This window comes from Simochromis diagramma, unplaced genomic scaffold (genome assembly GCF_900408965.1).
Source record: "Simochromis diagramma unplaced genomic scaffold, fSimDia1.1 OVJJ01000802.1, whole genome shotgun sequence".
NCBI classification, from domain to species: domain Eukaryota; kingdom Metazoa; phylum Chordata; class Actinopteri; order Cichliformes; family Cichlidae; genus Simochromis; species Simochromis diagramma.
This window is the reverse complement of record NW_024387492.1, coordinates 11,888,842-11,905,343: the sequence shown is the minus strand read 5'-3', so window position 1 is coordinate 11,905,343 and position 16,502 is coordinate 11,888,842. Positions and strand designations below refer to the sequence as shown.

The window sequence follows — 16,502 nt, the reverse complement described above, 5'->3', positions numbered from 1 at the left end:
TAAGCTGAAGGATCGGTCCTTTGGGGGCCCATATTTTGTCAGGCCTTCTCAAGTTTTCTTATGTGATATGGTTCGGGGTGTAGCCTCATCAAGGCCGAGTTCACCGTCACCATGCAGGGCTGTTACTCCTGGAATTTCGGGCATGAGGGCCAAGCTGTCAGAGGTTTAGTGTTACACATGTCCTGTCAGTAAATCTTGGCCGGGGCTCACAGCCTATGCCTTCTTCTTTCTTCTTTTTGTTGAATAAGACAGGCAGACTCTAGCTGCTTTTAGCTGTAACAGAGTTTTGACGTCTTTTTCTATCACAGATCTGTGATACAGAGTAGTGCAGTTTATTTTAACCAGGCATATTTCATTCAAGTGGCCAGTGTGTCTCTCAGCGTCATGCTACCCATCACATCCTTTGAGATTCTAGGAAATGAGCAGTGAGCAACGTTTATTGAGGCCATTAGGAAGAGTGCCTTGAGGTTTCCAAAAAACATCTTTTGTGAATCAGATTGGATTTGTTTTTAGCTTGAGCAAAGGTAAACACAGAAATTAGAAGCCTGGATCAGGAATCTTCAGGATACTTGCCAACTGACTAACCAGAAACATATTCTTGTGCGTGCTGGTTTGTTTACGTGTGTGATGCTGAGGAAAACTTTCCATTTAATGTGTTTTGGTGCTGGAGCGGTGGTAGCAAATTAGATAAAGTGGTTTGTGCTTGCAGGTTTCCAGACTTCAAGAACAGAGAGTTTTGTAATCGGAAGGTTGCCAGGTTCGAGCCCCGGCTTGGACAGTCTCGGTTGTTGTGTCCTTGGGCAAGACACTTCACCCGTTGCCTACTGGTGGTGGTCAGAGGGCCCGGTGGCGCCAGTGTTCGGCAGCCTCGCCTCTGTCAGTGCGCCCCAGGGTGGCTGTGGCTACAATGTAGCTGCCATCACCAGTGTGTGAATGGGTGGATGACTGAATGTGTAAAGCGCTTTCGGGTCCTTAGGGACTAGTAAAGCGCTACACAAATACAGGCCATTCATTCCAGCTGATCTTGGGCTTTACTTCCAGTGGCGTTTAGGGATGTAAAATACCATCTCCAGGGTGGTGATGTTTATCAAAGCCACAAGTTCATTAGGTGTACTTCCACAGCTGGGATCATTTTCCTTCATAGAGGAATCTAGTTATTCAAAGTGTTACACAAAACGTCTCAAACTGGAGAAAAAAAAGTTAAACATGTTGCAGGGATTCACCAAATCTTTATTGAAATCTGTGTTGAAATAATCTGTGATTCGATAACACTGGATTTTTAAAGGATGACACTTCTACAGCTCTGAAATAATGAGCAGGCTTCTCAGCATTAAGGCCTGAGCATGTCCCAAGCTGTACTAAGGCTTTAGTGAAAAGCCCATGAAACTAAAGACAGCCTGCAGAGCCCAGTTTTCAGAGGACTGCCTCTGCATGGGGACCTCAGAGTCCCTTTCCTTTGCTCTTAGGTTTCACCTCCACACAGAGGTTTGAACACCTACAGTTTCATGCACCCAGGGCACCTTTGTTGAGGAGATTTGCTGAGCAAATCCTAGTAATCCTCCTGAGGTCTCTCTCACAGGTTCCCACCTACAACATTGTGCTCCATGTCTTTCTCAGTTAACCATCAGCCTCAGTAAACGCAGATAGCCAACAATAACGCTTTTATTACCTTAGATTGTCTTTAATCGGGGACGGAAACTGGATGTTCTTTTCCTGAAACATGTACCATTTGTCATTAACTTGTTCTTAGACACTGAAAACAAGTTTTCATTTCCTAAGTTAAAAGAAAAACTTTATCTTTTCTTTATTCTTATCAAAAATTCTATACTAGTCTTTTTGCCCTCAGAAGCAGAATCCAATGAGCATTTTTCCTGAGTGTGCTAGACCAAATACACCTAACTTTTTGGTCTGAACCAGTATATTTTGCAGTTTCTCAGCAAGGTTTCTGTCGTGGTGGTGGTGGGGGTGGGGGTGAGGGTGGTCTGGTTCAGAGTTGCTGAAATGTGTGTTAAAAAGCTTTGGTATGGCGGGGGAGTGAATCTCAAAATAGCACACATGCATGCACATGCATAACACTGGGTTTGTGTGTGTGTGCGTGTTGTTTGCATAAACGAAAGATTAGGTGCACCTGTGTGTATTTCTGTGCAAGTACACGCAAGTATTCTGAGCTGCAGTGAACTTTGTGCTCCAGTGTTACTTAACCTCGTTGTAATAGGCTCCCTGTTCCCAATGGCTGCCCGTCACAGGCCAAGCCCTAGTTATGTCACATTGGTAATTAAGGTTAAGAGGTTGTAACAGCTACACTGCACATAAAGTACGGTTATCACCATCTGATATAAAGCTGATTGCTTAAGCTCTTGTCTGTGTGTGTTTTTTTAAATAGGGTTAGACCAGACATTTCCACACGGACATGCTGAGACATATCTAGTGCATTTGTCTGGTCATGTTCGGGCTTATCGAAACAGTTCAGGAGTTGTAAATTAATACAGGGATCTGAAATTAATTTTATTGATTAAATTATGTTAGTCTTTAAGATCCTTATGGTTGCAACACACTTTAAACAAATATTAAAGTCCTTGGATAATTGATGGATACTTGGAGAGACTTCACGTTCAGCTGAAACCGCAGAACACTGAGTCACAACCACATGAGTTAAAGGCACCTTATCTGATTCTCACTCTACAAAGAGAAAAGAAAACAGGTTCATCTACAGAACAACTGCAACAGTCACACACGCAGGGATAGAAACAGGCTCCCGACCTAACCGTTACACATTAGACCATCTGACTTTGTGCGGAAAAGAGAGTTACAAAAACCTGTGTTTGATTATCCAGGCACTCCGAAACAGTTGATTCTTTGGAGCCGAAATTATTTATTGTTTCTATTACAGCGGGACAAGGTGGAGAAAAAGGGAAGTAGGGGAAAAATACAGCTTTCTTCACTTTTCATTCCTCGCTCATTATTCCAGTGTTGGATGAGATTTATTTGGGTGATAGGAGCCCAGCTTGAGTGCAGATCGAATTCTAGAAACAGCAAATCAAATAAAACACCAGAAAATAGTGAAAATAGTTCTTGATATGAGCTGAAACCCTGCATGCCATAGTAAAATTGTTATTTTTATTTCACCATTTATATGACTACTCACCTGATCTGTTCTGAAAAGACGTGATTGACCAGTCTCTCGTAATAGGGCTGGATTTTCTAAAGCCTAAAACCAGAGTCCAAGGGAGGCAAACGAGTCTAGTTCCCTCCCAGACCACTTAAATTACAGTTGTATTATTAAGGATTTCTTTTGTCCAGCCAGAGGAAAAACATGTGGCCTACCTCAGCTTTAAGCACTCTTTGAGGTTGATGACGGGATATTAAAGAAACTCTCATAATACTGAAGGAGAATACCAAAAAAGATTAGACAGGAGAAATGGGTGGTGTGTGTATGTGTCTGTATGTATGTGGAGCACAATCTGAAGTCCTCTCAGATGGAGCTGGGAAATTACCAATGTGAAGGAAGTGAAGCAAAAAAAAAAAAGGGGGGGGGGGAGACAGTAAGAGGAGGGGACGAGAGGAGGGGGTAAATTAACAAGCTTTGCTCTAAATTGGGGTATTACAACTGCCCTCTGGCTGTGATTCCCCAAGGAAGGGCGTAAGACGAAAGGGACAATGGGTTGTAGGAACACACCAGCTTCAGGCTCCCCCTCAAGTGTGAATAGCGTCTTCCAGAGCAGTCAACCTCGGTGTGCAGGAAACCCCCAGGTTCTGTTCCAGTTCCATTTCCAATCTATGGGAACATCTTCTTTAAAAGGCCCAAGCAGCTTTTTCCCATCTAGATGTGCATCTGAAAATCATTCTAAAGGGACAAAAGTATGCAGACAAATCAAAATCACATCCATATGCAATTTCTGCATAAGTCATAGGGAGAAATTATGCCGCAAGACCAACTGGGAAATCAATCCATATAAGCTCATGGGTGAGATGGTGGGAGAGGATGGGTGATAACACCTGGCTTGGAGTCAGTGTAAAGTCAGTTTCCAAACGTGTTATTTTAAAGAGGCCATAATCAGCAACGGTAAGAAAACAATGCAGAATAGGAGCTCCCATTGTCTTACAGAGAGAGTGTAGTGAGCCTGAGTGCATTGCTTAGCTGTACAACTTTTATATTTTGGTTTACTCACTCTGTATTTGTCATTTTCAGCTGTTCCAAACAGTTTACAGACAAAAAGCTATAAAAAGCCATAGTTAGAGATCGTGTGGCTTAAGATGTAGGTTGGTGACGTATATCAATGCAGATGTTTTCTGACACTGTACTCGCAAAAATATCTGCACTTGCAGATTTAAAGACGTGGTTTGGCAGGAAAGGGTGTTTCCCAAACTATATTGCAAGGTTATGCGCTATTATAGTCTTGTATTCATTTTTGTGCCGAAGCATTCGGATTCCCCTTTCAGTGGAACAAGGAAACAATAATTAAAAACTCACAGATGTAAGATAACAAAGGTGTCCAAATACTTTTGGCCGCTTGTACGTCAACAAGTGCCAGCATCTGCTTTTCTTTCTTTTTCATTACCTTATCTGTCTATCCATCTGACTCTGCATTAAAACCTATATTCTTCTTCAGATTTTCTGTCATAATTAGTCAGGCCTATGAAACACACAGAAAGAAGGACATTTTGAAGTCTCCTTAGAGCTTTGTGTGTACATTAAGGAGGCTGGACAATAAAAAAGCACACTTTCTGATTTCTTTCTCTCTTTTTCTCTTAATTTTCTGGATCCTCACCACCCATGTCACCCTCAGAACGATCTGTTCTCCTCAAAGACACTTCTCAATTATTCAGTGCACTTGGGATGAATTCAGATCACCATATTAATTTTTAAGGGCCTGTTCTTGGCTAAAGGCGAACCCTCTCTCACCATTTCAGTCTCTCCTTCATTGCTTGAACTCCTCTTCTTTAGTCCGCTCTCCTTTTCTCACTCTCACTCCATCCCTCATTATTTTCCTGCCAGCTCCCTCATTTGTCTGGATGTAAAACACCGTGGTGAGCAAAAACAAGCCATTCCCCTGTAGCTTGCCGCTGCTCCTCTGAAGCGCAACTCTTGAGATCTGTTGTGGGCTCTAATGAATGGAGATAAATCTCGGTCCTCTCCTCTCATTAAGGAAAAAAGACAAGAAGGAGTCAAGGCAGTATCAAGGGAGTATTTTTTATTTATTTTTTTGGTGGCCATTATTGTAACGCAACTCTGTTTTTGAGACACTCAAGGTTTTATAATACGAATGAATAGTCCTAAAACCTCAGTGGAGCCCAGCTGTGTTTTGACAAGGCTTGGATTTTGGAAGCAGACCGGTCATAGTGTGTGTGTTATGTGTTTTGCATGTGTTAAACAGACACATGCCTGCACATGCCCAGTTATTGATAACATCTAAAATACAAACACATGTGTCCTACACACGAATTGCAGGTTCAAGATGAGGGCTTGGTTTGACTCAGCATTTTACCTCATGCAGTAAGGGATTAAGGCTCCAGTGTACCTGCCGGTTTGGTTGCTTCACGTGCCAGATGTAATGCGATCACACAGCCACATCCATTTACACTCAAAGGTTTTTTGAAACTTCTGTACTGATATATATCAATAAAACAGGGGTAAAAACCGACACCTGAGTCTTCAAGCCAGCTGTGGCAGCAGCAGTTCAAAAATCCAGGTTACAAATATTAAGAGGTGCACGACTAGCGGACATTGCAGGTACAATGCTGTTTGGCATCACACCAAGGGCACTACACATGGGTATAAAATTACTCTAGGGGTGGGTGATATGTTGACTACCATCACCCCAACATCTTTTGACTGGCACTATATTTGCCTAGCCTTTTGTGTGCAGACCTTTAAACTATAGTCCTAGTTAGACCCTAAAAGGATGAGAAAAAAGTTGTGATTTGGAGCAGAACTCGGTTGTGATTGAGAGTTTGCTGTTGTATATGTGTGAAGCATCCCCCGTCCTCTCAGTCAGATCCATCCTTGCTTGCAGCCAGTCTGAAAAACGGTCCAAGAGGTGATGTCATGGCTGCTATGTCCATCTTTTATATACAGTCCGTGTGTCCAAGCCCATTAACGTCAACGTGCTGAGAGTCTCTGTCAGTATCTGTGTCCAGACCTCCATTATATCTCAACACAACAAAAAATTGGGTGTTTCCTCAGCTTTTGAACAGGATTACACAAACATATATTTAATTAATGGACTTTAGACAAGGTGGTGAGTGGGTTCTGTTCCCATTGGACAGAGCAAGGACAGCTGTTTTCCCACTGATGCTGGTGTTTATGCTTAGCTCAACTAATGGGCCCCTGGTTCAACTGCATATTTACTCTACAGGCAACAGAATGGTATCAATTTATCTTATCTAGCTTTTGTTAAGATTGCATATGAGCACATTTATCCTCATTTTTAGCTGTTCCCTCAAACGCTTTTAAGAGGCCTCATTTTTCGTTAGTGTTGTTGATTATTACTGGCTGTGTTACAGTTATAACACAGTTATTTCCCACAGCCGGCGTGCTAACAATCACAGGTGGAATTTTCCCAGAGGATTATTTTAAGTTCTTCGTAGCTTTATAAAACTGCAGCTATCGTGTTGCAGGTTCTTTCCAGAGCCTGTTGAATCACATTTGTGACGCTGCTATCACGGAACCCTCACGCTGCAAAACATTTGCTCAGCAGTTTATACGACATCAGATTACACTGATCTTTTTCCAACTGTTAGTGCACAAAACTGGTGTTTCAGCCAGATAACTGCAGCAAAGTGCACAGCTGAAGTTGCAAGAGTCATCGCCAGCTGCTAAATAAAGAAAGTTCCAAGAAAAAGAAATCAAAAATGTCCACATATGCAGGTATTTTAACATCTAGGAACAAAACCTGACTCTGCAGTGGTTTATCTGGTGGTTAAACATTCGTTTTTACCTGAACGGCCTCAGTTAAATCTCGTACAGTAAGTTTGAAAGCATGTCATTACTTGTCTTCCTGCTCCAGCCCTACTGTTCTGTAATTGACCCTTGCCTTCAACCTCCCGAGGGAAAGGTTAACCAAAGCACTTTTCTAGGTCAGAGTCTGAGCAGGAAGGTTCAAGATAGAATCCAGAAACGCTAGTCTGGAAAATGCACATGCCGCTCTGAGACACACCGTCTGTCTGGCTCTGTAAAAAGAAATAAGACACAGAGGAAAACAGCAATTATACATCCCCTTTAGCCCAGTTTGCTCTTTCTAAATAAGCTCATTAGCAGCTGGCCCAACCTGCGTATTTACTGCTTACATGTATCATCAGTTTTGGTGAATAAAATTATTTTCCAAATGTCTTGAAGTGATGTGCGTCAAAATATGACTTCCTCCTCAATCTGTTGTAATCCAGTTGATTTATATATGAACACAGCATGCAAAACAATGGGCTTGAATACAAGAAAGGAAATATTTTGTTTCTAGAAAACAGGAAATGAGCAGTGGAGCAAAGGAAGTCTTGCTGGGCAGTCAAGAATATAGCTAATGACTATCCAAAGGGCTGCTATCAGCCCAGCTGCTGTAGGCGTGCGCGTGCGTTCATTTGCGTGCGTGCATGCTTAAAGGCCTGCATACCAACAGGGCAAGGGGTGGGGTTTATTTATCTGTCTCCATAGCACCCGACAACTTGTCTTTCAGGTGGGGGGTAAGACTCGCAGTTTGGGTGACAGCTGATAACAAGGTGACCTAGTGAACACATTGCTTACACACACGCACGCACACACATGCAGAGTCAGCATGCATGTACCTCCCGCTGTGGCGTTACATTTCAGTTTCTCTGATAACCACATTGCTAAAGAGGGCCCCTTCTCTCTCGCTGCCTCCTCCTCCTCTATAATCGACTCCCTTCGCCATCCTGCACACCAACATCTACTAATAAACACACAGTGGCTTATGTGTTGACTTTTTATGTATTTTTAGATGTGTATGTGGGGAGGGGTACTATAAACAGCAATGTGTGTCTAGCAGGTAAGGCTACCCGCACCCGCGCTCTCTCAACAGATATCTGCCTGAGGCGTGTTTGAAGTTATCATTTCTGAATGTGGCTCTCCAATGTGGCTTTTAAACTTTAATTAGTTTTCTTCTGAGCTTGTCTCTTTCAATCACACCGCTCCACCTATCTGGCATCATCGAGTCTGTAAAGGACAGGATGAGCTACTGTTCCTGATTAACATTTAATTGAGTACAATAAAGCTTTCTGTGGCAGAGGAGCGAGAAGAAGAAGAAGAAAGAAAGAGAGAAGAAAGAAGCCACAACTCATACCCCTCTGTGTCAGTAAGAGTGATAACAGCAGATTAAACCTGGATTACCTTAGATTAAGTGTTTTGGAAGCCACAATCTAGCTACATTCAGGTGCCCCACCTGTGTGTATGTGTTTGTGTGTGTATCTAGGTGTCTACGAGCATGTATCACATGTTTGCAAAAGTGTGAGTCACAGAATAAGACAAAGTGATTATGACTAGCTCTCAGTGGTGTGATATATTAGCTCAGTGTCTGTCATAACCATAGAAGAAAATAGTTCAGGTACTTTCCACTCTGAAGACTCTGAACTGATCAAAATACACTAACAATATTCAGCGCTAGTGCCCACGAAGTAACTGAATTCCGATTTGACACATCCAGCGAATCTCTTTGTTGTCTAATAACCTGTTCAACTTGTATTTAGAGTAGAAATCACTAACGATTTATGTCAGTGTAACGCAACCTGTTATGGATTAGCTATGAGATGGTTGGTTGCTTGAAGTAAATTTGTAACATTTTGGAGTACGTCTGTACAATTTTAGCGTTTTTGCTTTTTTGAATTATGACAAAACATCCTGTCTGATGTTATAAAAAAATCACTAATAATGTTATTTAAATAAAAAAGTAATTTATTCCAGTGAAAGCTCAGCATAACCACTAAATTTAACTATTTCCACCTAAAGAATCCGTATATTATGTCTCAGTCACACCAGAGTAAAAACATCAACCTCTGAGCAGCTAGTAAAGTGATTGCCCGGTTACTGCATTGGATATTTGCTGTTGTACACTCATTGCAAGTAGTTGCGGTGACCAACTGGTCAACTAATTGACGACTGGTTGTATTCCGGTTATATTCCTACATAAAAGCAAGGGTCCCAAGACAAGACGTATCACAGGTTGCATTTGATTGCCAACTTGTCCTCTGCAAAGCGGTAGCAGACTGACTCTGCCTTCTTGCTGTTTTATCGCCATCTTGAGGCACCGATGTCGCTGTGAAGATGGCAGCTGACTGCGAGAGGACGCAGACTTTGTCCACAGCGATTTCAGAGGTCATCACATCACATCTCGCAATAATTTTGTTTGTGCCGCAGTCTCCAGCCACTGTTTTACTCAGTGTGACTACAGCATCAAACAGTAATGAAAACAGTTCTCATAGTGAGAAAGTGTGCTGACATTTGCTCCGGCCAGGGTGCAGTTTCACATGCTGTGGAGGCTTTCAAACCACAGAGACTTGATAACCCAGATTTGATAAGCAAAGCCTGAGAGTGGCATCAAGCAGCCATCCTGCCAGCCACCTGTTCAACCCACAGGCTTTCTGTGCAGACACACAGCATTCTTTTGACTCTGTGTAACTCTATAGGTCGAAGTCACACATGCAAAGCGTTTCAGTTTCTGGTATGAATTACACAGCCTGGGATGTGTTGCTGTACACATGCTGGGCTCCAATGTTCCACATCCTCTATGCATCATTAAAATTAGGGAATGATGTTTTCAGTTCTTTCTAGGGATACAATAATAGTTCCCATAATGTCCCTAGAGCAATTTCCCCACACAAAATATGGTCCCTTATTGTGTGTATGCGCTATATGTACCAACTAAGATGTGAGTGGTTGGCAGTTCGGGCTCCAGTGGGCCCCAGGGTCTCAATCTTTGTCATGAAGTCACAACAATGGCCCAGCACTTCAGAGGTTGTGTGTATGGGTGTGTGGATATGTTACTGTGGGATGAAAGCGAGCCATTGTTGAGCCTGCTTCAGCCACTGACACAGAAAGACGAGGCTGATGGCAGCAGCTGAGGTTACATCAAAGAGTGTGTGTCTCTTTGTATTCAGTTCTTTACATTTATGCATCTGGACATGTTTAAACATTTTACACAAACACATTTGTTTGTCTTGTGTCATTTATGTTTTTCACTAGTATCAGATGTCTGAACCCCCCCTTCCCTGGTTGCATGAGAGGCTAACTGCGAGGGCAGAGAGAAACACACAAGGGATAGAATTTCAATTAGACATTTTTCTTCGAGGCACTCTTTACTAACTGGAATCCATCTGCTTTGGGGCGGTGCACAAGCAGTGCAAAACTGAATCTGTAAGCCACTGAAGCCACTCACCACCTCTCATTTGTTGGTTTGGTCATAACATACGTGCTTCATACCTCACACTGGTTTTCCCTTTTCCTGTCTAATATCTCATTCTCTGCTCCTTTATTGGTGTGTGTGTGTGTGTGCGTGTGCGTGTGCGTGTGTGTGTGAACATCATGGGTTTCAAGCTAATCGCTTCAGTGGTTCCCTAGCTTTTCGCTAGGATCATTATGAGTCTTAACGTGTCTCTTCAACAATAATGACATTCCCGTTACTTTAGACTTCATTTTGTGTTTAGTGCTAATTAACAAATTTGTGTATGTTAATGAGGTAACCATTGTACCTGCTAAACCACTTGTTATTGGTATGTATTAGCATGCTAATGCTAGCTTGGGGCCTTAATGACAATCTTACTTGCATGCTATTGATTCGCTACTAACTGAGATAACTGGATTTGGGGTCTGTGTCATTTATTAAATCCAGTCTGGTGCTGTTCTCCATTTACTGCATCATATGTAAGCGGCACTTCACCAGCAGACCCTTATGTTTTGCTAGGACGATAGCGATTATAGCATTTAGGGAGCTAATACAAAGCGTCAGCAATGTGGAGACGTTTCCCATTTTGCTTGCCAACAATTTCTGTTTGTGAGTTTGTAATAATTTGAGGTTTATTGTGGTTTAATGATAGGAGGGGATAACAGAAAAGCTTCACTCTTTTTCATTGTATTGTTTAAGGATTAACAATTTTAGGTACAAGTACATAACAAGTTATACTTTCTGCTCAAAATCACTTTCTTCACAGTTAGGAATAAATGAACATCTTGATGTTGCCTTACATAGTGAGGTTTTGCAGGCATGTGATCACTAGCAACGTGCAGCAACTGATTTCATCCAGTGAGAGTCAGAAATGTCCAGGAATCATTGCCAACAAGTTTGGATTACATTTTTCCTTAGCAACTGGTTATTATAGCACATCCAATCTATCTGGCATTTCATGATGTCATTCACTAAAACACTTCAATCGAAGAATTATTTCATAATTGTATTTCTCTGCTTGAGGTTCTTTGCTTTTCAAAGAGAAGTACAGCTCAATAATTTAACACTGTTTCCCCAATGAGTATCTGTACCTGTAATGGGACTGATAACGCTTAAACCTGGCCATCCATATTTACAGAATTGCAAAGTAGATGCCATATATAACGCAAGTCTTTATAGTGACAGCAACCAAATCAGTTTAATCATATATTTGCTGATTAGAGGATAAATCAATAAATTACCTTGAGTAAGAAGAAAAGATCCAAGTTAAAAGGAAGGGAGATTACAAGGTCACTGTGGAGCTTGGCTCCTTCCTTATTATTTCTTCCCTCCTCTTATCTGTTATCATTTATGAGACCTAGGTAAACCTCTCTGTTTGCACACCTGGGTTTTACAAGAGAGAATGGGGGGGAGGTTAGGAGCTTGATAAGGTTCAGCAGAACAGAACACAGCCACATAAGATATGGGTAGATCTGATAAGCACGCAACAGCTTGCTGACAAAGCAAAAAGTGACTTGACCTTCAGCTGAATAACTTTTAATTAAGGAACACGATCTCAAAGTTGAAGCGCTTCCCGAAGAGTGTTGCAAATGAATTCAGCCCTTTTAAGGTTGAAGGTAAAAATCTTGCATTAGTGTTTATTAGATGCTATATTAAACGGGGGTGGATCTATCTTTACCTGATAAAGAGAAAGGTCAAACTGATGGGACCAGTAACCCTCAGTGAAACTCTGCCGTTGAACTGCTCACCTACAAAACCTACTTTGCTCCTCCAGTTTCTCCCTCATATTTAGCTTTGCTGAAATTTAACATGTAAGTGTTGAATTTGTTGCAGAGGCCTGAAACATAGATGGTACATTGAGGATAAGAGATGAAGAATAAAAGATGAAAAACTCACAACTACTGTGCAAATATTCCTGAACAGAGCACTGAACGACACTGCATCTTTTTGTCACCATGCTCTATAAGAGCGTGGTTTAGCTTATGACCCAATGATAATGTAGTTCTCTACTTTCTGCACATATATGACCTATGTATGACAGTTAGTGAAGCCCTGTTTGATTTATGGTCACACAGACTGCGTTCGTCCTTAACCTTGCTTATATGCAAACAGAGCACTCTTTGTAAATCTGTTTTTGCAAGGCATTCTGCTCCTAAAATGCAGGTATGCAAGGTAACTTTGGTCTGCACATATCTGATTTAGTGGCCATTGCTATAAAAGTTTTGCAAATGTAATGTAAAAATTATACGTGCTCATGAGTGATTGTAAGAGAATCAGGGTATTCTTTTCTGTGCTCAAAGCTCAAAAAGACTTGACTGCTTTCTAAGAAATATACACCGAAACTTCAATCTGAAACTGATAACACTGAAAATAGAATGATTAATGCATTGTTAGAGCACTTTGTTACATCTGTTAGCATATGGCGTAGCATATTAAGGGAGTTTTTCCTTCCCACTGTCACCAAGTGCTTGCTCAAAGGAGGTTGTTTGATTGTTGGGGTTTTCTCTGTGCTATTGTAGGGTCTTTACCTTTCAGTATAAAGCACCTTGAGGCAACTGCTGTTGTCATTTGGTGCTGGAGAAATTAAAATTCAATTGAATTACTCTTTTGGCATATCTTAGTTCTGCTCAACCTCTCCAATTCTCACCATGTGCCATGCTTTTTTCATCCAAAGTGGATAGCTGGGCAGAGAGAATCCTCAGAAGCGCATGTGTGTGTGTGTCTGTCTGTGTTTGTGCTTCTCATTGCTTATGGGGGCATGAAATCGCTCCAAAACCCCAAGGCACATCGGATACCGCTTTACCCAGACACAGAGCCTCCCTCTCTGTTACTCTCTCCCTCATCTCTTCCTTCATCTTCACCCTGTGTGGCAGTATGATTTTAGGCATTATGGGTATCTGTGATTACTTTTTGCTTGTATATCATCACTCTGTTCCCAGAGTGACCTTCATCCAAACCAGCTAGCCATCTGCCCATCAATCACTCAGTTCCCTTGGTGCTGCTGAGGAGAGTAACTGATATCCAGAGACACTGACCTCAATACCTGGAGGGTCTCAAAATGGCTCCGTGGCAAGGATAGACACAAAACACACATGGATACTTAGGAGGAAAGCATGCACTGGTAGAAATACAGAATAAATCCTTATATATACTTCAAATAGGACCAACTCAAGGAGACACTCTGAAGTGCACATTTCTTATTTCCATATTCTGCTCCCAGCCTTTGAATGTGTAGGAGCCCTGATATAGGGAAGGCTCTGTTCTCGCTATGAATATATATATGTCTATATCAGCATGTGTGTGCAGGGAGGCCTAAGCTAATACCGGGGAAAGCCCTGGCCTCAGCAGTTGTTGTACATTTTCCCCCAGAGAGATCTTCACTTTCCCCGCACACATGCTTTCCTTTCTGGAAGAAGCCTTCGGGTCACCCTTTTTTTTTTTAAAAAAGAGAGCAAGAGCTGAGAAAAAGAAAGTGGGCTCCTCGCCTTCTGCTTTTCTCCTCCTCTTCTGTCAATCCCTCAACATGTTGGTGGAGGTGGCGGGGAGATGGGTATGTACAGTATTGGAAGTCATGATTTGGCTGGAGCGAGTGTGGAGTCCGACCCTGTTATGTATTTAAGATACTTTACACACTATAGGCAACTGTAACCAAGGCAAATTAAAGGGATACACAAAACTACCTCATATGAGGAGTTAAAGAAAATATTCCAAAATAACCAAACCCATAGTTAAACTCGGCCTTAGTTTTGATCTCTACTACAAATCTGTAAAGTTTCGTGAGTCTAACCTGATCACTTTTGATGTGATTGTGGTTTTGACTTGACGAAATCTGTCCACACACATAAAAAAACACCTGCCGAAGCACTCTAAAACCACCTTTTGTGGTAGTTCCCACTTCACTGGGTGTTAAGAAGTGTAGGACAGCATTTTGCATGTGAAAATCAGGGTTCCCGTCCTTTCAGAATTAAAGCATCAGTGATTCTTTAATCTCAAGTTGTGTTCTTTGCAGGGAAGGCAGAGCCTTCAATAATAACAGCTGCAGTAGAACTTGCAGTGAGAGCAATATTCCATCCCTTTTGCTCTTCATTGGTTGTCAAATGATATTATAGAAAATGAAGGAAAAAAGCCAACTCCAGATGAGGCAGGCACAAGAAAAAGTGTCACATCAGAAATAAAACACTTAATTTGCACAGATTTTTAAAAAGCACAAAAAGTGAAGCGGACAAGCTTCGGACGCTGTGAGCAGTCCACCCCGAATGCCTCCAAATGGCTCCACACCCTCCTCTCACCACGAGAGTGCTCTGCCACGGTGCAGCGTTCAGACTGGAGGGTCACACCAACCCTCCACCCCTCTTCACTTTGACAGTACAGTTTAATTATCTCGGACCCCCCTCACTCTGGAGAGAGCTTAGCGAGTTGAGTGCTTCTCTGTCTCTCGCTCTCTCTCTTTTTTTTTTTTTCGACTGGTCAATATTGGCAAGGAATCCATTTTCATATGACCACATGAGTCAATGTGTGCATTATTCATGAAGGGCCATCTCTGCTGGCAGGCTCCACCACCCAGCGTGGAAAGAAAAAACAAAACGGGAGGCTCGTAATCCATTTTCAGAGTGTTGGCTCTGTTGTATGGTGCTATATGCGCCTCAATCTCTTCAAATATGGGTTAGTGTGCCTCATGATGTCTCTCTGCGCCTCCCCACTGCCCCCTCTTTTTCCTTCAGTTTGCTCTTCTACGCATTTTTTTGTTGTGATTGTGACACCCTTTTTTCTCTTCTTCCTTTATTTTTGCCACCACAGCAAAACGGCGACAGAGTAGAATAGAATAGAATAGAATAGAATAGAATAGTGGATTTCTATTTTGTCCTATCTCTGTTCCATGTAAACAAAGCCTTAACAGTTATGTAAGTTTTTGTTTTAGAGTCAATTGGCTGCAGATTGAACTTTCCATGTTGATCACTGCCAGAGATGCCCTAACCCTCTCCGCGATGGCATCATGCTATCACAAGTGTATGTCTGTGGAAGTGACATGCACACATTGCTAAGGTTTATCAGCACGTCAGACTTCAGGCTGCTCGTTTTTTCTTTTTGTAATTCATCTACACTGAGTCGGATCTCATTTGTCTTTCCGTATTGGCAAAGAGTCGTTGTCGATGTGCAGGGTTTTTTTATTTTTTATTTTTAAGAGATTAATCACTCAGACAAGTGATCTAATTCAGCTTTCATGGTCATCATGGGATTATGAGGTTTAGTAGATAATGTAATCATGAGGTGCGTAACTGCTGGTTGCACTGGTGTGGCAGCAAAACCACAAACCGACAGAAGGTGTGGAATTCAGGACTTTTAGTGTTTATCGAAGGGTTTTCACCGATGTTCATGCAAGGAGAGTAGTCGTTTGGCAAAATTCAGCAAAAAATTCTGGAATTTTTCATATTTTTACGTAACTCGTTGGCATGTTTGGGGACTATTTGAGATTAAGAGGTGTGGCTCTGAAAAGGTTAGGCTGGGCCTTGGACCGGGAATGGAGCGAGGACAAATATGGGCCATTAATCCACTCTTTAGCATTAGCCAGTATTACACTTCATCTGTCACTGGCTGCTGCACCATGGGACACTGAGGCTGAGAGCAAGTGTGAAATCTTTGCCCGTTTGAGCCACGTTTGCCTCTCAGTATCAGCCACACTCTCACCCCCTTCTGTCTCTTTCTTTTGCTCATTTTCAGTGCCTCGCATCTGTCACCCTTTCTTCCTCCGTCTTGTTCATTTTCCCTGCCTCTGTATGATTACTGAAAACTGTATAGAGACAGTGCAAGAGCTCTGCGAAGAGTGGCCAATGCCATTGGCTGGCTGGCACTCCACCCCCACTCGCGATTGGCCGCGGGCTTCAACGTAGGATTCAATCAGCTGGGTGGAAGTGTATGTAGGTCAGTGTGTAGTGATGTGAGCCTTTTTCTCTCTCTGTGTTCCCCTCCTCCACCGCCTGGGTTTGGTGAACCGGCTGTTGTGTTAATTGGCCACGTTCCAACTTTCAAACCCAGACTTGAGGCGAGCGAGGAAAGGGGGAATAAAACAGGGAGGTAAAAGAGGAAGCGAGGTGAAGGAAGGAGGCATCAGAGCATAGG

The 16,502-nt window shown here is 42.3% G+C and overlaps 1 protein-coding gene and 1 long non-coding RNA gene across 2 annotated transcripts in view; both read left to right on the top strand.

Annotated features, from left to right (window-relative positions):
* The window catches only part of foxo3b (forkhead box O3b), a 43,480-nt gene that overhangs the window by 2,473 nt on the left and 24,505 nt on the right, over positions 1–16,502 (top strand). The window lies entirely within an intron of this gene.
* LOC120725064 overlaps positions 909–16,502 on the top strand; it is a 34,039-nt gene continuing 18,445 nt past the window's right edge. Inside the window, exon 1 of the long non-coding RNA XR_005694044.1 lies at positions 909–10,492. This is a non-coding gene — a long non-coding RNA (uncharacterized LOC120725064). The remainder of the gene's footprint in view (positions 10,493–16,502) is intronic.